The 22,171-nt window shown below is 36.5% G+C and overlaps 1 pseudogene; it reads left to right on the forward strand.

Moving 5' to 3' along the window:
* The first annotated feature begins 21,063 nt into the window (after window positions 1–21,063).
* On the forward strand, window positions 21,064–21,625 carry LOC118553119 (large ribosomal subunit protein mL46 pseudogene; annotated as a pseudogene).
* Window positions 21,626–22,171: the final 546 nt, after the last annotated feature.

Below are 22,171 nucleotides of genomic sequence, written 5' to 3' on the forward strand. Positions count from 1 at the left end.
TATTTTCTAGCCAACCACATTACTGGTGTCTTTAGCTTCCAATTACTGAAAGAAATTGAAGGTTAATTTGTAGCAAATGTCTCCATAATAGAAAACCTACTCTTCTTTACTAATTGTGTCACGAAGATCTTAGAGCCTGTGGGCAAACAGTAGTCTCCTATAGTGCACATTTTAGCCAATTAGATTTCTTCACACCAGTTCTTCTGGGCCTATGCTGTAATTCTCCTTGCGAAATGGTCGAGACATAGAGTTGAAAAAAAAAAACAAACTAATGTCCATTAACCAAAAGTCAACAGGTTCTCAAATACATATGCTTTGTAGGGCTTTGTTGGCCGCCCATAGTGAATGAAGTGACCACACTGTTTATTTTCAGCTAAGAATTAGTTTTTAATTGTAAAAGGTCAGAATTACTGCCAGGGTTTTTATTTATTGAGTTAACTCCATCATTCGGCCCGGGGATAATGCGGTATTTACCGTGGAGTACATGTTGTTTACTGCGAGGATTACTTTCACACTCAAGTCGTTCTCAATGGTAAATTAACTCCGGTAGAGGCTGGTAATGTGTGCTGCTGAACCCATGGTCCTCAACCTGCAAGAGCAGGTTTAATTTTTTCAGTTACGGATTGAGCAATAAAGATGTGTCACCATCTGAAAACACGCACTCCCCTGGATGTGATATACATTCTATCCCTGTTTCCTTTTGTAAGAAAGAGAAAAGAAAGGCAAAGAGTCCACTTGTTATTCATCCCACCTTTAGAAAATGAATAGAAAATGAATGTGTCTGTGGCTCACTACTTTAGTTTTTAATTGCCTGTTTGACAGGAAACCTATTTCCATAATGCTGCGTCTATATTTCATGTTTTATTTGATGTGCTCCTAACTCCAGATAACAGGATTTAGCTGTTTTTGTTTATATAGTTTATTCTGTGTTACAGTTTTGTTTGCTTCTTAATAAAAAAACCACCGTTCAAGAGGATGTTTAGGATCCTTAGAGCCTTCTGAGAGGTGCGCATCCTTTGCACATTGTTTTTAAAGAAAGTCCAATTGAAAATTAAGAATATGGTCAATGCATTAAAAAAAAACAATTAGTTGTGTACTCTTTATGCCCTTCCCCCCCCCCCCAAAAAAACCCAATCCAACAAACTTAACTAATAATGCTTTCTACCAGAGGTCATTCATTTTCTTTTTTCTCCTGGCGCGTTTCATTTTGATGTCATGAAATGATAAAAATGGCCCAGATCTATTAAATATAGGATTAATCAGTATGTAAGACAACTTAAAAATAAATTGCAGGTTAAAAAAAAAATAAGTTGTAGGTTAATTACTTTGAGGCTGATTTTGCGCATTCAAGGTTTTGAACTGTCTTCCTCAGAATCACACGTTTATGCAGAGGTGCCTTAGGAGCTAGTGTGGTGGGGACAGGTAGTCCCAAATGGGTTGTATAATGAAGCCCCACACCACTTCAACTGAACAAGATCTGCATTTAATATTCATATATATGTGTTTATACATAAAATTAGTTTTGGGGAAAAGACAAAACCACCTGAGACCCAGTTACATTAATTTTGTAGGTGAGAAAACTGAGATCCAGAAAGGGCAAAGGCCTTGCCTGGGTAATGATCAGCTAGTGTTACTTACATGTGTAGCCATATATGTTTACTTCCCCTTTAGAACTTTATGCCTAACCTGGCTCAATTCCCCTAGACCAATACAGCTTTATTACAGCTATAGAGCCATGTTGTTGTAGGAGATCACGGTAGTTGCCTTCTGACTTTCCTTTGAAATGCATGGATTTTCTGTCAACAGCATATATTTTTTGAGGTAAAATTCACATATAATTTGCATATCTTATGTGCACAGTTAAATGAGTTTGGCGAGTCTATACACTAAGGTAACCAATAGCTACAGCATGATACGGAATATTTCTGTCATGTTTTCCTGTCCTCCTTCCTCTCAGTTCTGCTGGAAGCAACTATCTCTGGTTTCTATCACTACAGACTAGTTTTTTCCTGTCCTAGAACTGCATGTAAATGCAGTATACAGCACCTACTTTTTGAGTCTAGATTCTAATGCTCAGCGTAATGTTTTTGAGATTCATCCATATCATCACCTAGGTTACTAATTATTTTTTTGTTGTGTAGAGCTTTCCATTATTTGAATATATTACGATTTGTTCATTCTTTTGCTAATGGACATGGTGCTTTTTACCATTTATTTTTTGTATGCGTAGAGCTCCTAAGAATATTGTACAAGTCTTTTTAGGAACACGTGCTCATTTATCTTGGGAAAACACTTAGAAATAGAATTGTTGGGTTATAATAAAGGTGTATATTTAACTTCATAAAAAACTGTCATCTGAACTGGGTATTTCACTGTGTACTCTCATGAGCAGTATATGAGAGTGTCAGGTGCTTCATATCATCCCAACATTATCAATCTTAAAAATTTGAGCCATTTTGGTGGCTATGAGACAGTATCTTATTAAGGTCTCAATTTGCATTTCCCTTGTGCCTGATGATGTTGAGCATTTTTCAAATGCTTACTGGTCCATCTTTTCTCTTTTGAAAAATTTATGCAAGTCTCATGGCCATTTTTAAATTCACTTGTTCCCCTTTGTGTTATTGATTCATATGAGTTCATTATACATTACGAATATAAATCTTTGGTAAAATACATGTTCCAAAAAAAATTTTTCCAAGCCTGTGATTTGACTTTATTAATGGCAGCTTTTGATGAAGTTCTTATTTTAATAATACCCTTCCCTTATTGTTTTTCTTTTTTGATTAGTGGTTTTGTGCCCAGTACACTTTACGTACCTCAGAATAAGAAGTTACTCTAATAAGAAGCTTCTTCTAGAAGCTTTATATTTTTAGCTTTTATGTGTAGGTTTATAAATCATCTCAAATTATTGCATGTGGTTTGAGTTTGGGGTTGAGGCTCATCTTCTTCCTTCAGATTCTTAACACTATTTGTTGAACTCACTTCTTTCTCCATTGAGATGCACTGAAATCTTTATTGATGATCAGTGGACCACATACGTGTTAATTTACTTTTGGATTTCCTATTTTATTCCATTGTTCTGTATGTATCCTGTCATGCCACTACCACACAGTCTTGATTACTGTGGCTCTTAGTACATGCTGAAACTAGGTTTGTAAGTCCTCCAACTTTGTCTATCATTTCCAAGATATTTAGGCTATTCCAAGTCTGATTTCCTCATACATTTTAGATTTAGCCAATCAATTTCTATAAAGAGATTGCTGGGATTTTTATTGGACTGCATTACATTTATAAACCAATTTTGTGTATAATTTATATAAATCAAGTAACTAATTTATAAATAAATCAAGTCTCAAATGGAGGAAAATTGAATCTTGATAACAGTAAGTCTTCAAATTAATGAATATTGTATACTCTCCAGTTATTCAGGTCTTTAAAAATGTTCTCTAAGTGACATTTTGTTTGAGTGTAGGGATCTTGCATTTCATATGGGCGATTTATTTCTAAGTATTTTATGGTTTTTGGTACAAATATAAAGGCTATTATGTTTCGATTGGTTGCTGCCAGTATTAGAACTACAATTTATCTTTGTGTATTGACCTTATATCCTGTGATCATGCTAAATTCCCCTATTAATTCTAGTTTTAAAATAGATACCCTAGGATTTTTACATAAACAATATGTTGCTTCTAAATAAAGGCAGTTTGCTTCTTAATTGCCTATAAGCTTTTTGTTTTTGCTCCTTGCCTTAATGCTCTTGCTGAAACATCCAGTTCAAGGTTGGTTAGGAGTTGTAGGAACACATCTTTGCCTTTTTCCTGATACAAGGAGAAAAACATTCAATATTTTACCACTAACGAAGATGTTATTTGTGGGGCTTTCATAGATATTCTGCTTTTTCAGTCTGAGGATGTTTCATTCCAATCTTGCTGAGAATTTTTTTTTATCAAATACATGCATAAATTTCTTCAAATGCTTTTTCTGTATCTATTGTGATTTTTCTCTCATTCTGTTACTGTGGTAAATTACATCAATGGAATTTCAAATATTAAAACAGTCGTGCATACCTGAAATACATTCTACTTGGTCCTTGTGCTACCTTTTTAAAAAGTATATTATTTGGTTTGATTTGTGAATGTTGTTTTAAGTGATTTGTGTCTGCATTCCAGAGAAATGTTTGGTCTGTGATTGTCTTATAATCTCTGTCCAGTTTTTGTATTTAGGATATGCCGGTTTCGTCATGTAGCATTCTGTGCTCTTACACTTTCTGAGTCTGTAGAAAATTTGTATAAATTCTTAAGTATTTGATAGCATTACCAACAAAGATAAATTTGTTTTAATCTGTAAGTAATGTGCTAATTAATAAGTCTCTTATGTTCATTTAATGATTATCTCACTGTGACCTCTAATAGAAATTACCAGGATAATTTAGTTGGCAAATTATAATGTATTTAATTATAAGACATGTACTATAGCTGTCTTCAACTATTGTTTATTTGTTCTTGCTTTTTAATGTTCTACATCATTTTCTGACCCTTCCATGTATAAATTTCTTCATGGTAAGGGCCTGTCCTCTAAGCCTCATAATAATCAAAATTCCTAGATACCGTATTACCATGGTTTCTTGAGCACTTGGTAAATTCTTACTCATATGATCTTCTGTCAAAACTCTAAAGGAAAATGTCCTTTATTTGTCTTTAATTAATTCTTTCAAGTATCAAGGGAATCCCCTTAGTTCCATTATTATTAAATTTGCTGATTATCAAATCTCTGTTCTTCATTAAAATTGATTTTATCCTAACCATTACTCATTCCACAATAAAAATGTGAAGTATTACCACCTTCTATAAGCACATTCCTTAACTTTTATAAATTTATAATCCTTGAGTTGAATTTTTGTCATTCATTCATTTTTTTTCATTTACTTCTAAAACAAAGAACCATCTCTGTAAATCAGCTCTTTTGTTCTGTATTGGATTACTTGCAGAAAATTATGTTTGAGATAATTTTCAGAAAAAGAGTGAAATATAAATATTAAAAGTGGACCTTGAGAAAATAAAAGTTACAGAATAAAATATAAAATTAAACTGTAAATTCAATTAAACAAAAAGAAATGTATGTAAAAAACAAAATTCCATCACCTTACTAGGAATGAGTCAGAAATGGTTGTGTGGTCCATTTCTGCCCTGAGATGTGGAAGATGCGGGCAGAAGTTCAGTAAAGAGTCATTTTAACCATTGAAGTTTAGCTTTCGGGGAGCACGTCTCTCTAGCCTTACCAATATAAAGAAGAAAACATGTCTGTCTCCCTCTTCCTCGTAGCTACTCTAAGACCATTAGGGGAAACATTCTTACGTTGAAATTGCTACTGTGATTAGAAGATGGGAGTAGTAACTAGAGCCTGGATACCTGATGGTACTAATGAATTTCTCAATCAATTAATCTTGAACACTGCCTCATTCCTAGACTTTATCATTTGGATTAATTATATTATTGTTTAAGCCTCACCTTTCTTGTAGTTAGAAATGTTTCCAATGTTAGGATTTAATAGTTGAGAGAATGTGATAAAAAGAGTGTATGCATGTGCATGTATATCTTTGGGATTTAGGGGAAATCACTTTTTAAAAAAATTGTATTATTTGAGAGAGCACAAGAGGGAGTGGAGGGGAGAGGGAGAAACAGACTCCCCACTGAGCAGGGAGCCCTAAGGCAGGGGACTCGATCCCAGGTCCCTGAGATCATGACCTGAGCTGGAGGCAGACACTTAACTGACTGGGCTAACCAGACGCCCCTAGGAGAGATCACATCTTGTAGTGGCAACATTTATGCAACAATAGAGTGTACACTACTGGAAAAATATACATGACATAGCAGAGATAGGTTTCAGAAAAATTGTGAAAGATCTCCACAGACTTTACAAACTGTGGTTTGAGTATCATATTTAAGGAGGCAGCAAGACTGAAAAAGATCAAGGAGAAAGCTGGCTTAGAGGAAGTGGGTAGATAATATCAGACTGATTTTAATATGGATATGAGTTGCAGATTAATTATTTTAAGTGCAAACTTGAGAATTGTTTCCATGGTTTATAAAATTTCCTATGTGGCTAAAGCCAAAAGAACTTACTAAGTGGATGTGGTATTATAATCAATAATTGCTATTTACATAAGTAGAACACACAAGTTGAACATATTTAAGTCGTCAGTATTTGTTAATTGGTTCTCGTTGTTATCTTTATTTTTATTCTGAGTGTCATATGGCTATGAATGTTGTAGAGTTTTGATGAGCAGTAAAACCAGATGTTAACAAATTTGACAACAAGGAAAGCCTTTTTATTAACCTAATGTAATAAATATTTGGGAGGTAAGTAGAACAATATAGTACTATGTAATTAGTTTATTTAGTAAACCTTGATCATGTTCACAATTTTCAGAAATAAAAACATCTTGTTACCAAGGCCTGCAAGGAATTTGAAGAAAAGAATCTGGAATGTATTCTACTTTATGTCACTGCAGCAAATCCGCAGAAGCTAATATATTTTCATTCTGGTAAAACTAAATTTCTCAAGTGTGATAACCATAACCATACTCACTCTGCTCTTCTCTGTAATGGCATTTTGCTTTGTCTCATTTTTCTTAGTGCTTACTTCAATGATAAAGTTTGGGAAAAACTTTAAGTGGCCATTCCTATTGCTACTTTTCCTTGATGGCTATAGGATTCCTTATTTTTTTCAAAAGAAGAAAATCATGGAGAAGGATTCTTTAACCAAACCTGGACATATAATCGGTATATATCATATACTCATTGTTTGTTTTCCAGGAATGCCATGACATAGGGGATCATCTTGTCAGAATTCTGCAAGTCCAGAGATTTCCATTTCTGCTTCTTTTCATTGTTTCTCCTCACTTAGTATAGTCTAGCCTATAGAGGCGTGGAAAGCTTTCTGTTTCTGCTACCAATTTCACCTGTCATTTGCCACCTCTGTGTGTGTGTGTTGGAATGGACGTACTAAAGACAGAAATGGTACAATTGAGGCCACCTTATCCTAATCTTCCCAGTATTTATTTCTACAGGCCAAAAACAACCTGTGGGCTTTTACATACTTGATTTTTAAGGTAAATGTTACTTGATGGATTTTCATAAATATTCAGTTTATAAAAAATAATTTTCTACTTTCAAAATGAATGGAGGGGTAGACAACAAAACAACCCACCACAAAATCTAATGGGGTCAAAGCTGACAGCTTAATATATAACAGAGCAGAGTTGATGTTTTCTGGGTCAGGAAAACAAAAAAACAGAGTGCAGAGAGAATTCATCTACAATTTAAAAATACTTCACTGCAAATGTGCCTTCAAATCTGTGCCAATTGTTCTTGGATCATGAGTCATTCTGTAATTTTTCTAAAGGAAGGAATAGAGCTTGTTGAAAAGGAGTATCAGCCGACTCAAATAGGGGAGATGTGAAGCAGGACAAATGGTTAAATATTTCAATTTGTGATGGGGATTTTTGTGTCATTATTTTGTACCTATGTTTATTTCACTGTTTTCAGGCTCCCCAGCTTTCAAACAAATGTAGCATGCCTCACAGAGGACTTCTGAAAGATTGAGCGGTGAATGGGTTACTGGGCTGGAAGAAGGATGTCTGGACTCAGTTTCTCCTGCTATCCCAGTGCTTTTAACATCTGTGACTCCTAAGTGCTTAGTGTCCAAATGAAATTAACAACCTGGAGATGCAGGGAGATTTTGTAGACATTCTTTGAGACCTATGATATATGGTATAAAAACAAAGTTAGAATTAGAGCTCTATGATGTAAAGTTTGTAGGATGTTATTAAAGCAGAGAGAAGTCATGAACCTCAGAAATAATATTTACACATAATTTATTTCACTTAGCATAATGCTCTCTTGCAAGGACATGGATGGAGCTAGAGAGTATTATACTAAGTGAAACAAGATTTTTTAATAATTCATTGGTCATGCTGAAAGTCTGTACGTAGATGTTCAGATTTTTTAGAGCTGTGAACAGTAGAATCAGAGATCGAGGCTTCAACATGTGGTTACAGCTCTAAAATGACCATTCAATTTTCAGCCTTGTATCTATATTTTACTCAGGAAAAGGGAAGGAAGGAAAAAACAAGGCATATTCCACCTCTTACAGGTCACTTTACATAAGTTAGAGACATTTCTAATTATGTTAAGGTGGCCAGAACATAACCTCATAACCATACCTAACTCCAGGGGAGGCTGGAAAAATTCCTTTAATCCAAGTTTCCATGTACCTAAAATTAGACTGACATTATTTTAGGAAGAAGAGAATCAATATTGTGAAGTGGTAGATAGTAGTTTCTGCATGGGAAGAAAGGATAAAAACATAGTCAATACAATCCATCCAAGAAAAGAACACAATTTGAAATAACATACACCCAAGACATGCAAGGTATTACTTTACAAGTGCTCTATGATGTTGAACAAGTGAGTAAAAATACTAATTTGTCAAAATGAGACACTTAAGAATGAGATTACAAAGGAAATTGCAGAGGTAAGAAAGCCAATTGACAAGGCAAACTAATAAGCTGAAAACAAAACAGAATAGATCTGAAATAGTATTAATAGTATATATGAAAGATTTCAGGTAATCATAAAGAATGTTGAGGAAAACAACCAGTAAATGAAGAAATAGGAAAGAATGTAACAGATGTGAAAGATAGCCAGTAAAAATCTAACATGAGAATCTAACATGAGACTAGTTGTGTCTCTGGAGTAGAAATCCAATGGATAGAACAAAACTATACTTGAAAAATACGATCTAAAATTTCCCTAAAATAAAACAAGTTGAGCATTCAGTATTGAAAGGATGTAGTCTAATACAGGAAAAGTGATGCAAAATAATTGACATTAATGTATACCTTTGTTGTCATGAATAGATGACTTTCAGTCATCTAGGTGGATGGAAGCATTAAAAGTAAAAAGCAAGGAGGGGCTAAGCTGACTTCAGAGGAATCCATCACGACATTGAGTGGTGGAATATAAGAGAGAAGCATCTCTTTAGTAAATGAAAAAGTGTGATCCAAAACCGTATACTCACCGAAGATACAGCTCAAAGACAACATCAACGGAGAAACCTCCTCAAACATAAAAGAACCCAGGAAATAGACCATCCATGTTTCCTTCTTGAAACAAAAAAGGAAATCCAACCCATTAAAACATGGACAGAAATTTAAAAGTCCAGAATGGTAAGCTGGGTAACTGGTAGTCAGCATTGAATCTATTTAAACATTGAGTTAAAACGAAAGAGCCATGAGAACTATGGCTATAGAATGGAATGTAAATGTTAAACACTCTGATAATATAAAATCAATAATATAATTCATAAAACTTGGGAGATAAAAGTACTAAAATAAGTGATACAATTATATCATTAGAGCAAGAACTAAGTTGAGATCTCAATTTGAAACATACCAAAAACATTTTTTATGGAAGTATAATTAATATACCATGTTAAGTTAGTTTCAGGTGTACAATATAATTCAACTATTGTATACATTACTCCTTGCTCATTATGACAAGTGAACTCTTACTCTCCTTGACCCTAGTCACCCATCTCCCCATTCATCTCCCTTCTGGCAATTGCTGGTTCTCTGTATTTAGGGGTCTGTTTTTGTCTCTTTTTTCTTTGTGTACTTTGTTTACTAAACTCAAGAGTGAAATCATATGGTATTTGTCTTTATCTTATTTCACTTGGCATTACACTCTCTAGAACCATCCATATTGTTGCAAATGGGAAAATTGCTTTTTTTATGGCTGAGTAATATTCTGTATATATGTACATACCACATCTTATTTATTCATTCATCTATGGATGGATGGACATGGGTTGCTTCCATATCTTGGCTATTGTAAATAATGCTGCAGTAAACATAGGGCTGCATATATCTTTCAAATTAGTGTTTTTATTTGTATAAATACCTAGTAGTGGAATTACTGGATCATATGGTATTTCTATTTTTTAATTTTTTGAAGAATCTCCATGCTGTTTTCACAGTGGCTGCACCACTTTACCTTCTTACCAACAGTGTGTAAGTGTTCTCTTTTCTCCACATACTTGCCAACATTTGTTACTACTTCTGTTTTTTTTGTTTGTTTGTTTGTTTTGGTGCATGTCGGGTGGTATCTTATTGTGGTTTTGATTTGCATTTCCCTAGTGATGAGCATCTTTTCAGATGATTGAGTATCTTTTTGTGGGTCTGCTAGCTATCTGTCTTTGCAAAAATGTGTATTCATGTTCTTTGCCCATTTTTTAATTGGATTATTTGGGGGTTTTGGTGTTGTATAAGATTTTTTTAAATATATTTCTGATATTGACCCCTTATCAGATATCATTTGTAAATACTTTTTCCTATCAGTATCTTATCTAAAAGACTTCATCTTTGTAATGATTCTGAAAATTTCTCTTAAATCTTTTATAGTACTCTGAAAAATACTAGCTATTATGAGAAACATCTATCCCATGTTGAACAGTTTATTCAGCTTCATTTCATTTTCCCATTATTAAAGTAAAATAAAACCTTTCATCAGAAATAGCATTTTAGTCATCCTAAATACATATATCTTTATTTCCAAAAACAGTTGCCCCAAAAACTGATTATTTAGTAATTTTTTATGGGTGATGGGATTCAGGGATTCTCCTTGGTAAATTAAAACATTACTCAAATTTTTATCTGTATAAATCATTTAAATAAGACAATAAATCATTTTTAAAAAATAGCATGGTTAGTGAAGGTCTCCCTGATGAAATATCATTTAAGAAAGTGTATGAAAGAAGTAAGAAAGCAAGAGTAAAGATGCTAAGGGATAAATACACTGGACATATTTGAGGGACTTCAAGAAAGACAGTGTGATACAGTAGATTTGACAAGGAACAGAGCAGTACAAATAGAGATTATGTGGTGTCTTACAAATCCTTGTAAGGCCATTGGCTTTTATTGAGTGAGATGCGAATCAACTGGAGATTTTTTTTTTTTTTAAAGATTTTATTTATTTATTTATTTGAGAGAGAGAGAATGAGAGACAGAGAGCATGAGAGGGAGGAGGGTCAGAGGGAGAAGCAGACTCCCTGCCGAGCAGGGAGCCCGATGCGGGACTCGATCCAGGGACTCCAGGATCATGACCTGAGCCGAAGGCAGTCGCTTAACCAACTGAGCCACCCAGGCGCCCTGGAGATTTTTTTTTTAATTTAAATGCAATTTAATTAACATATGGTGTATTATTAGTCAACTGGAGATTTTTTTTTACAGGAATTATGCAGTTTGGCTTATATTTTAAAGGTTTCCCTAGATTTTTTTGTAGAGGATATAATGTAGAGCAACAAGACTGCTAGGAATGGGACAAGACAAGGGGCTACTATGATAATTCAGGTGAGAAATATTGTAGTTTGAACCATAGTGGGTACAGCTGGAGTAGAAGATAAATGGCTAGATTCTGGACATTTTCTAAAGGGAGATCTCATGTGAAGTGCCAATGAATTGGATCTTAAATGTGAGGGAAAATGGATAATAACAGCAAGAATTTTGGCTGAAGTAACTGGAAGAATGCTACTGCCCTTTAGTGAGATAGGGAAGCCTGGAGAAGGAACAGGTTTGAAGGCTCAACATAATAAATTTGGTTTTAGAACTTCCAAGTTGGAAATTTTTCTTCGATAGCTAAGCGGAGAGGTTAAATAGCTAATTAGATCTGGGAGGATGTAATTCAGGGAAGAGTTCTGGATTAAGGCCGTGAGTTTGAAAATCATCAGCCTGGAAATGCTATTTAGAGCCTTTGGATTGAATGAAACATTGAAGGGAGTGTCAGTAAAGAAGAGTTTCATGGAGCAGCCCAGGTGTGGTCCGAGGAGTACAGCATTAGCGAAACAGACTAAGGTGGAGCTCCTCAGTCAGGTGTTGGGAGGACCTAGAGAGTTGTTTCCTGGACTTCCAATGATGAAAGAATTTCAGGAGGGAAGGAGTAAGCCACTGTGTCAAATGATGCAAAGAGGTCCAGGGAGATGAAGACTGAGAATTGGACATTGACTATGGCAACTTGGAGATGATGGGTGACTTTAAAAGAAGCTGCTTTGACAGAATGGTGGGAAATCCTGACTGGAAAGGTCATACAAGAAAATCAAAGGAGAGGAATTCAATTCTGAAATATAAGTATTGTTAAATGGGTACTTGATTATTCCCCTCCTTTTTCTCACTTCAGTTTTGAATTCTTCTCAGATGATTTATCTTTTCTAGTTCTTTTTAATTTTACCTGTTGGCTTGGAATTTTATTCAAACTTAATGTCCCACACTTCTGTTGAGAATTTTATCCTGTCACATGTTTCCAAAATTGTGTCAATATCACTGTTGATTGTTCTTCCTTTTATTAAATCACCCTATTCTTACTTAATTCTTTTGATATTCTCTCTTTTATGAGATGTCTTGTCTTGCGTTCCCTCCCTGGTGTAAGTTGCTTTTTTTTTCCTTTCTGTGTTTTGATTGCTGTTTTTCACGTGAAAGTCTATCCAGTGCTACTGACTCAGATTTAAGAGTAAGGCCCTATAGGGCGCCTGGGTGGCTCAGTTGGTTAAGCGACTGCCTTCGGCTCAGGTCATGATCCTGGAGTCCCTGGATCGAGTCCCGCATCGGGCTCCCTGCTCGGCAGGGGGTCTGCTTCTCCCTCTGACCCTCCCCCCTCTCATGTGCTCTCTCTCTCATTCTCTCTGTCTTAAATAAATAAATAAAATCTTTAAAAAAAAAAAAAAAGAGTAAGGCCCTATAGAGATGATTACAAGTTACCTGCCTGTGAATGCCATCAACTGAGGTCTTTGCTGGAGGATGATCTGGCTGCATAATTTGGCTTATGTGTTTTGTATATCTTTATGTCTTTTCTTTAGGGCTAGTTAGGTTTCTCACACACAAAAATATCTTTTATGTTCCTCCTTGAAGTTTTAAAAATACTGTTTGCAGAATTCTGGAGGAACCAAATTTGGAAAGAGAGATGAGGATTTCATTTAACATGTAAATTTACTTAATTCGTCTATTTTCACAGTGGTATAGCAAACCACAATTGTGCCTGGTGTCCCCTGTCGAAGAATCCTCTATTATTCTTTAAAAAGAATTCTTAAGGGGCGCCTGGGTGGCTCAATTAAGCATCTGCCTTTGGCTCAGGTCATGATCCCAGGGTCCTGGGATCGAGCCCCACATCAGGCTCACTGCTCAGCCGGGAGCCTGCTTCTCCCTCTGCCTGCTGCTCGCCCTGCTTGTGCTCTCTCGCTCTCTCTCTCTGTGTCAAATAAATAAAATCTTAAAATAATAATTCTTAAAATGTATTGAGGTTAAATTCACATGAGATAAAATTAACTATTTTAGAGTTGACAGTTCATTGGCATTTAGTACATCTATAGTGTGGTATGATTGCCACCTCTATGTAGTTGCAAAACATTTGCATCAGTGCAAAAAGGAAATTCCAAACCCATGAAGCAGTTACTCCCCATTTCCTGTTTGTTCCAGCCTGTGGCAACCACCAATCTGCTTTCTGTCTCTATGGATTTAACTATTACAGGTATTTTCTAGAAATAAAATCATACAGTAAGTGACTCTTTTTGTCTGGCTTATTTCACTTCCTGTAATGTTTTGAAGATTCATCCACATTATACCATTATCAGCATTTCATCCTTTTTTACGGATGAATATTTATACATGCATATATATCTCTCCCCCAAATTTGCTGACCCGTGTATCAAATGATGGGCATTTGGGTTGTTTTCACCTTTTACCTTTGTGAATAGCACTACATTAAAAATTCACATACATGGGGCACCTGGGTGGCTCAGTTGTTAAGCGTCTGCTTTCGGCTCAGGTCATGATCCCAGGGTCCTGGGATCGAGCCCCACATCGGGCTCCCTGCTCGGCGGGAAGCCTCTTCTCCCTCTCCCACTCCCCCTGCTTGTGTTCCTGTTCTCGCTGTGTCTCTCTCTGTCAAATAAATAAAATCTTTTAAAAAAATTTAAAAAATTTACATACATGTATTTGTTTTTAAAATAGTTTGGGTATATACCTAAAAATATATTTAGAAATATATATTGAGGAGTGGAATAGCTGCTCATATGGCAACTCTTTTTAACCTTGTGAGGAAAATTTTTCCATGGTGACTGAACCATTTTACATTCCCCCTAGCAATGTATGGGGTTTCCACTTTTCAACATCTTTGCCAAAACCTGAATTCTTTTCTTGTCCCTCCTCCATCTCCCCCCCCCACCCAGCATTCCTAGTAGGTGCTGCGAAGTAATATCTGTTGTGCTTTTAATTTGCATTTCTTCAATGACTAATAATATTCAGCATTTTTTATTTGCTCATTGGCCATTTGTATATTTTCTTTGGAGAAATGTTTAAGTCTTTTGTCCATTTTTTAATTAGGTGGTTTGCATTTTGTTGCTAAATTAATTATTTTTAAAGATTTCGTCCACTGATATGAGAGAGAATGAGGAGGGGCGGAGGCAGAGAGAGAAGGAGAAGTAGACTCCCCAGAGCAGGGAGCCCCATGCGGGGATCCATATAGGGGGTTTGACTGATCAAAGATCAGGACCCTGAGATCACAACTGGAGCCAAAGTCAGATGCTTAATCAACTGAGCCACCCAGGCGCCCCTTGTTTCTAAATTTAAAGAGTACATTGTATATACTGGATACTAAATCCTTATCAGATATATGATTTGAAGATATTTTCACCTAATTTGTAGGTTGTCTTTTCCATTTCTTCATAAAGTCCTTTGCACAAAAGTTTTTAATTTCAAAAAGTCCAATTTATGTATTTCTTTTTTGCTCATGCTTTTGGGATCAAGCTAAGAACCAATTGGCAAATCCAGGGTCATGAATATTTAGCCCTATGTCTTCTAAGAGTTTTATGGCTTTAGGTCTTATTTTTGGGTTGTTGTCTATTTCGAGTTTATTTTTGTGTATGGTGTTGAAACCTAAGTCCAATTAGTATTCTCTTTTTGAGAGCATATTCCTCTAGTCTTACGTTGAGGTTGGGGTCATGTTTTTACTCTGTTATGTGGACTCTTGGAAAAGATTTGGGGGTCAATCTTAGACTGACCAATCCACTTATTTTCAGGCTCACCTTTTTTCCTGCTTGAAGAAGTACTTGAAGTGAACTTTCTCTGACCTTTAGCACAATTTGTGCCACCTCTTAATTTTTCTCATTGCTTCCCTGGGTGTTGGCTCTTAGCAGTTACTGAGTCAATTGCCATTTGTCTTTATGCTGTATCATTTCCAAAAAGATTTTGCTGCCATCTTTTCTATTACTTTTGTTTTTTCGGTTTTATGCCTTAATTCTTTTACTGTTCTTAAAATGGACTGCTTAGAAAGGGAAGAGATAATGAGTTACTGAATCTGCCATCTTTTGCTCAAGGACTCCCTATTTGTGATTCTTAGTATAATGTGCCTTTTAACCTTCAGTAGATAGAATTTCTCCTAGATATGAGAAGAAAATTGGGGAAAAATAAATTTCATTCTTGTGTTAAAGTTTCAAAGGTAAAGCATATTACGTATCCCTTTGGAATTAGCATTGTCTATATCAGCTGGAAACAGTGAGCTTCAAAAGTATATGAGCATCAGGGGGCAGAGTTGCAATTTTTTCCTCTACTGAAAAACTTCACAGAACTTTCTTTTCTTAAAATTTGGACAGTGTATTGTGTTTTGTTTACTTGAGAGGGACTCTTCTAATAGATGTGGTATGGGACTTCCTCTCATAACTAAATAAAAAAAACTAAACAAAATGGTGAAACCCCTCCAGAAGTCAAATAAGATGAGTTTGTTTCTCTTCTGAACTTTTATAATTCTTCTTGAAAGAGGGAGAGAGTACTTCTATTATTTGGAAGTCCCATTAGAATCTGGAAATAATTTTGCAAAGAAAAAGTCACTATACAGATAGTTACACTTAAATAGTGGCATTGGATCTTGCATCAGACAAAAATTGATAGAAATTATTGGGGGTTTCACTTTTATAAAGAAATATATATATACACACATACATATGTATATATACTTATATATAATTTTCCTAAAAGATGTGAAATGTACATAGAAGGAATACTTAAATATGTAAATATGAAACAAGACATTATTCATGGGTGATCTTTTTCTTCTATTTTTCTGCATCCTTCCAAATGTTCTACAATTAATATACATGTGAATGTGTTTGTGTGTGTATATGTTAAATCAAAGCTTCAAAATTCACGGCTTGCCATATAAAAAATATATTGCTGTTAACAGGTTCATAATAATTTTTGCTATGATGAAACACAGAAATTGGAAATACAACTAAAATTTATTGAGTATATATTATGTATAAGGCACTGTGCTATGCACTGTGCTATGAACTGTGGCAGATGCAGAGAGAAATAAGACATGATTCTTGCCCTCAAGAAACTAGTTCACCCCTGAATTTAATACATACAATAATCAAGGTAATAAAAGAGAGGTTCTATGAACTACGGCATTGTTTTGAATATTGCTGGTGCATGAGAATCACCTGAGGAAATTATTAAGGATGCCAATTTCTTTATCCCTTCCTTAACAGACTAGGAATTTACATTTTAGTAAGCACCTCAAGGTGCTTCTAATAGATGATCCTTCAAAGAATACTGAAAAAAATGATAATGAAATGAGCACTGATATAAAGATACATATATTTGATATGGCTCTTTGTTTCTGCCTGTTACTAGGAATGCATTTGGCTAACTTGTTTAACCTCTCATCTTCAAATTCAGTGTATGCAAATTGAGATAATCATATTTACCTATGTTATAGGGATATTATAAGTAATGTAGATAATATTATAAGTTATCTAGTCCAGTCTAAAGTACATAATAGGTGTTCTCAAGTATATAGTATGGCCATTTTTATCAGTTCTAAACAAGTCCTCATGTTGGAGAGGGAAGAAATGCTCAATCTAATGAAGCAGGGGAAGAAACGCTTAATTTAATGAAGCAGGGGAAACAGAAAATCTTCATGCAGAAAGAGAATTTGGATTAGGTCTTGAATGTTGGGCAAAATTTTGGTAAACTAAGAAAATTTGATGAACTAAATTTTGATAAAGAAGAAATACATTCTAGTCAGCAAAAACAAAACAAAAAAACATGATGAGAAAACTAGGTGTGGTTGGAAAGCTGGGAGCTGTGAACATGAGTGGAGCAGAGAAAGCTTTGATTGTCATGGAAGACAAATGTGAAGACATACCTAGTGGGCAGATCATAAAGCACCTTGAAAATCTACCTAATGAGCTTTAAAGTACTATTAAATAGTTGTAAATTTAATGTAATTTGAGCAAGGGAGTAATTAGGGCAGATAGGGTTTTAACATGATGATTTGCTGCTCACGTAGAAGGTATGTTCAAAGAGCAGGAGAGTAGAGGAAGGGAGACCAGTTCACAGGCTACGGCAGTAATTCAAATAAGCAGTTAGGAGTGTCTAGAGTCAGGCAGTGAAGAAGAAATGGGGAAAAAAATCAAGTAGACACATATGAGGGGCATATCTGAAAAGGATAGCTAGAACTCAGACAGGGGGTGCCTGGGTGGCTCAGTTGGTTAAGTGTCTGCCTTCGGCTCAGGTCATGATCCCGGGGTCCTGGGATTGAGCCCCATGTCAGGCTCCCTGCTTGGCAGGGAGCCTGCTTCTCCCTCTCCCACTGCCCCTGCTTGTGTTCCCTCTCTCGCTGTGTCTCTCACTGTCAAATAAATAAATAAAATCTTAAAAAAAAAAAAAAAAACCCTCAGACTGATGAGATAGGGAAATTGAAGAATAAGCAGTTTAAGTTGACAAGTAGGTTTTGAGATTGGGTGAATGGAACGATTGTGATATCATGTAGAAAACACAGAACAGAGACAGACAAATAGTCTGAGGAAAAAAAAAAAAAAGAAGACTTCACTTTTGGGCATGTTAAGTGGAGGTCCTAGCAGAACAATCTGGTGACAATATCCAAAAGGAGTTTAGCAGCTTATTAGGCATCAGACTGCTAGATTTGGCTCAGGTAGTGTTCTCAGGGTCATGAGGATGAGCCCCACCTTGGGCTCTGGGGTCAGTATGGAGTCTGCTTGAGATTGTCTCTCCTTCTCCCTCTGTCTCTCTTGCTTGGGCACGTTCTCTTTCTCTCTCTAAAATAAGTAAATAAATCTTTAAAATAAATAAATAAATGAAGATACAGGAGTGGATGTGTTTCTTTTCTAAGCATCATCATCATAATGCCAAAGAGTTCACAGTGTTGTGTGCCAGGCATTGTTCTTAGCATTTGTTAATGTTCATAACAGTCTGGAGAGGAAGGCACTATTATTGTCACCCTTTCATAAAGTGTGATCCAGAGGGAGTTAGTAATCGTCAGAGGTAACACTTGTATGTATGTGGTAGACTCAGGATTTGAACCCATGCAGACTGACTCCAAACGATGTGTTCTTAACCTTGATACTCTGCTGTTCTCAACAGAAAGAATAGTGTGGGAAAACATACATCCAAGGCTGGAATCTTCAGGAGTACTCTTTTAAAGTCTGAGTGGGAAACTCACATACCCCAGTGTCAGACTGGGGTGGAGGGGAGGGCCGGACAACCAGGTGGTTAAGATAAAAGATGAGGGTGGAAAAGGGAAACAAAACTGCTGGTTGGTAGACAAATACTATACAAAGCCAAGGAAGATGACCTTAGATTTGTTTCCCTTAAAAGAGAAGGGAAAACTCTATGGTGATTAAAAAAAAATCTTTTGATCAATAGGATATGACTTTGGGGTCTTACCTTTCATTTTCCCCTTACTTTTTAATCTAGCCATATTACAGGTTACTTGTAGCACTTAATAAAAAGCATATCGGGTATAGAAAGGTGGCCAAACTAAATCCATGAGAAAACTAATGCTCTGGCTGGATGTGCTGGATGTTGCCAACTATTTGGCTCTTCTTTTGCCACCTAGTCTCTCCCCAATACCTCCCATTGTTCTCCATGTCTCTGTCTTTGCAGAATCTGTTGTGTTTTCATTTTCAGTTTTTTTCATTGTGTACTCCACCATGATATCTCTTTAATGCCTTCACCTGGTTCATCTATAAAGGTGTATCTTAACCTAAACTTAAAAAAAAATAGGCAAACTATTTCAAAACCTCATGAGGCTAACCTTCAAAACAATCCATATTCTATATACATAGGCAACTACAGTTTTCAGTACGGGCTGTCTTTTTAGGCGGTTTTTGGCATTTATACTGATTCCACATGTCCATCGTGAGGTGTGTGTGCTATGTATTGGATCCCTTGCCTGAAGTATTTTCACTGTAACATAATCACCCAGTCCACTCTACCCCTATGAGCTCAAATCAACTACTGGCCCTGTAGAAAATTTGGAATCCAAGTGTGGGGTACATGAGAAACTTTAGGTTTAGACTGTTCATCAGAGCAGTCTAACATAAGTCTTGCCAAGGGTCCTGTATTAATCTCAGCACTTCAGCTGGCAGGTAGGATTGGGGTTCTTGCAGGTTCCCTATGCAAAGCAGGAGTTAGCTAAGAGCTTCTAACTCCTTGTAGATCTAAGTGAATTCATTTGCATACGATTTCCACAGTTCACAGTAGACCAAAGTTATTCCTGTGGTAGTTTAAAGATCCCTACTTATTTTCCCTGGGTTACGTGCATTTCCAGCTTTCCCATCTTTGTATCCTATCTTGGTTCCACCCTGCCTCCACCTAAATTTGAAATTCAGCCTTTACTAGATTTGATTTAAAAATCTACCCACATGTATACTTCATGGGAATGTTTTTGCTAAAGATATATAGAAGCAGTGGTAGAAAGGATTTTTAATTTAGTCCTGTAATCTGTTCTCCTTCCTTACCTACTTTCTTCTGTCAACTCTCTCTCTCTCTCTCTCTCTCTCTCATCTCTGGTAAAATCCCTTTCTGTAAAATCTTGGCCATTATTGATGCCTTTAGTGTCTGAGTTTTTTATCCTAAGAATAGTTGTTGCTGCTTGCCTTTCAAGTAAATACAGTATTCTCCCTAAGAGGCACTTTTATGAATAAAATTTTCTTCATCTCATCACACTCATAAGACCTGTTTGTAAGTTTTTATAATATGCACACATGGCTCTGTGGTTTTCGTTAAGTTGCCCTCCAAATGAGTTCCCCTTGATTTGTCTACCTTGCCTGAATAGCAAGTTGCTCTAGATCTTTGCCAGGTTAGTCTGTTGATGAATGGTGTCTCTATTCTGCTTGTGCAATTTAGGAACTACCTTGTCCTCAATCCCTCGTATGGTCACTTATTCCTGAGCACCCTCTCTGAAACAGTTTACTCCTTTGTTTGATTACATGTTCTCACAACTGGCACTTGTACCACCTTGTGGACCCGCTGGGATTTCCAGACTTCACCTTTCTCATTTTCATTCATCTTACTGTTCCCTGAGTCCAAGTTCCAACACCATGGGAATGTTCAATAAATATTTATAATCAATGATGAAATCACACCTACTCTTTCTGCTTCAGAAAATCCATGGACAGGTCATTGCAAAGTGTTTCTCCTAGGTTGTTCTACTGCTATGCTAAGATGACATCCTGGAGTATGTTTTAAAGTCATGGTCCAGAACATACGTTACAACTAGGCTCTGATGACATGAAATAAAATTTAGGAACAAAATCCAAAGTAAAAGAGAACTAGTTGGAACCTATATAATGTTTTTTTGTTTTTTGTTTCTGAACCAAGTTTCTTGTCCTCTTGACTTAAATATAGCAATGAAGAAAGTTCTGAGTACCTAGTTCTATGAACATAATTATTTTAAACTGCCTCTTCTCAAGAGTACCATGCTGTAACCAAAGAATTCCATTGATTTACCCTGGGGAAATTTTTGCACGTGTGCATCAGGAAACATGTACAAGAACGTTAATAGCAGGAGAGGGCAGACAAAGGGCAGCACCCATAAGGCAGACTGTTAAGGGGTGGCGAACGACTGGCAGTGCATCAAGGGGCTCTGGGCCAGTTGCCTGGGTTCTTGTGGCCACACTCTGGAGCAGCAGGTCCTAAGGTGCCTGTTGGGCATGTTGTGCCTGCAGTGGCCACCGCTGGCCTCAGATATTGCGGCTCTATTACAGCAGATGGAGGTAGAATCATGTATTCAGACCTTGAGCTTTGTGCTTTGGATGAAGCCCAGTAACTGGCAAAGAAGAAAGCTGACTTGTAGCTTGCATTATTGAGAAGCCAATAAAAAGAATGACCACTGCATCAGAAGCTAGACAGGAACCTTGTTGTGTTGGTCAAAGAGAAGCTTGGAGACCAGCATGTTTGGATACTCCCACAGGCAGAATGGCAGCCTGAGGAGACCCTCTGAGGAACAGCTGAGCAAACCGTGGCTGCACTCCGAGAAAATGACATGGAAGCCAAGTTCCTGGGATTTGTACACTGTGGCCACTACCAGTTCAAGTTCCCTCAGGCAATGGTGACAGAGGAGCCTCAGGGTCAAAGTATTCTTCAAAGCACTGCTATCAACTTTTCCTAGGTGGGGAAGAAGGACCATCTTTCTGGGCCTGTATAGAGGAGCTGGGTGACTATTTGAAACCAAAATACCTGGCCTAGGTTGGAAGATTTCTCTTGGACCTCTGATGTATTCTGCTGCCTATGGATAATACTGAGGTCTGCGACTGGGGCCTCAAGGACATTGTGTGGTTGCCCTATCTTCGCAGGGAACAGCACACAGCAAACTAAATTCAGGAAAATAAATGAATTTATCATTGAAGAAAAAAAAGAATGTTCATAGCATTAGAGGTAATGACGAAGAATTGATAATAGCTCACATATTCCCATGCTGAAGAATCAATAAATAAATTGTATATTTATACAGTGGAATATTATACAGTGAAAAGTCAATGAACGACAGGTACATACATCTATATGGGTGAAACTAGAAGTAGTTTAAGCCAAGAACTAAGTTTTAGAAGACTATGTAAAATATGGCATTGTTTTTATAATACTCTAAAATAAGTAAAATAGTGTTTAGGTTGGAGTGCCTGGGTGGCTCAGTTGGTTAAACTTCTGCCTTCAGCTGGGGTCATGGTCTCAGTGTCCTGGAACTGAGCCCCACATACAGCTCCCTGCTCAGCGTGGGGCCTATTTCTCCCTCTCCCTCTGCTGCTTCCCCTGCTTGTGTTG

This window comes from Halichoerus grypus, chromosome 10, assembly GCF_964656455.1.
Source record: "Halichoerus grypus chromosome 10, mHalGry1.hap1.1, whole genome shotgun sequence".
NCBI lineage: Eukaryota > Metazoa > Chordata > Mammalia > Carnivora > Phocidae > Halichoerus > Halichoerus grypus.